This window comes from Frankliniella occidentalis, unplaced genomic scaffold (assembly GCF_000697945.3).
Source record: "Frankliniella occidentalis isolate FOCC.00 unplaced genomic scaffold, Focc_3.1 Scaffold386, whole genome shotgun sequence".
Lineage (NCBI taxonomy): Eukaryota > Metazoa > Arthropoda > Insecta > Thysanoptera > Thripidae > Frankliniella > Frankliniella occidentalis.
In genome coordinates, this window is record NW_026267508.1 from 79732 (window position 1) to 81468 (window position 1737).

The following is a 1737-nucleotide window of genomic DNA, read 5'->3' on the forward strand; positions in this document are numbered from 1 at the left end:
GCGCGGCAGGGTGAGGCGGGGCGGGGCTGCTCCGTTCGGATCACCTCATGTTCGTAGCTCGGCAGCGGCCCCCGCCGAGTCGAGCCATGAGTGAGACCGACCGAATGATATACAGACAGGCTGTTGATACTTGTGGTGAGAGAGAGAGAGATGGAATCCAGCAGCTACATCGAGTTGTGAGCGAAGCGGTTAAGAGTAGGAAGGCGAAGAAGGCGGGGCTTCATTTGCAGCCCCTCCTAGAGTAGAGGTGGGGCGGGGCGGCAGCCACCACTAGGTCCCGTGCCGTCCTACTAATTAGCAGGCCCGCACGGCACGCTCGTGTACTACGCGTTCCCACGCTCTGAGGCAACTGGTGGCAGCTGATGAATGCTGGCGTCACGACGTGGCGGTGCGGGCCGGGGCGGGGCGAGACAGCTGGGCGGCTAAGCCCCATTCCCTTCCCTTAGTATCTTTCTTCACTTTCAGCGCGAGGGGGGACCAGGACCACACCACACCACCACCATGTCCAGTCCAGCAGGGCGAGTAGTGCCGCGCCTCGGGACGAGCCAGCCGCGCAGCCAGCCGCACCCACACCACCCCACACCACGCCAAACTCGTCTGTTACGGGCCTCGCTTTCAACTCAATCAATTACAGGTAACAAAGTGCCCGTGGGGGGCGGCCGCCACGGCACAGGTCGTCACCGAGACCGCGAGGCTCCACGCGGGGACGCCAGGGAGCAGCGTCCCTAACAGGGGGGTCCAGGGGTATGGTTATGGCAGCTGAGGCAATTATTACGGGCGAGTAGTGTTCTCTCCGCAGCGGCCCCGCCCGGCCCGGCCCCGCCCGACCCACTGACTGACATGCTGACGCGAGGTATTAATCACTTTCCCAGCGCTCATCGCGGGCCGGGGTGGCGGGGGCGGCGGGGCCGCGAGTGCAAATGGGTTTACTGCCCGCCAAACGCGCCGTGGAGCCTCTCTGCAGGGCGGAGAAAGGCGGTTAACATCTGTGTAGTGCGTCGCGTGGAGTGGGCCGGGAGCGGCGACACACGAGGCCATGCCACTAAATCCGGTACACCGGAAAGGAAGAAAGAGAATCGCAATCAAGAGTCGATCCTGACTTGACAGCAGATGATACGAGAAGTCGAGGAATAAGGCTAGCGACGACCGACGACTGTTGGCCAGATGAACAGAAATTTTCGGTAGGTTCTGAGTTAGATCTGCGGAAAATTTTAATTTTCTAGCTAGCAAATAATCTGATGGATGTAAATCGTTAGTCCGCATGTCACCTCCTTCAACTTCAACTTCAAAAAGGGTATTCGTTAATGGCTTGCTTGCAACCCAGCTAAGAAAACGTGAGGTGACGTTGTGGGGTTGAGATGGCGTTACTTACTTTGGGTGAGACTGTGGGTGCGTGTGCGAGCAAATACTCATAAGAGGTACGAGCCTGCTGAGCGTGATGATGAGAGGATCAGCGCTGCCCTTGGGTGAAGGACCCGAGCCGCTGGGGGCCACTGGACGTGGGGGCAGCCAAAGGCCACCGCGGAGGGACCCGCGCACCCCCTCCTCGTCCTAACCCCGCCCCGCCCCGCGGCCACGCGACGCCGCAGTACCCGAGGTTCGGTTCGACGGCCGTCGCGACACAGCGAGTCGATAGATCGACTCGACAGTAACGACCTAATCGAAAGGGCCGCGGATTACGGTCTCGGCATTCCCGTCACAAAGCGGTGCGGCGACACTGCCGCCGGGTGGGGTTGG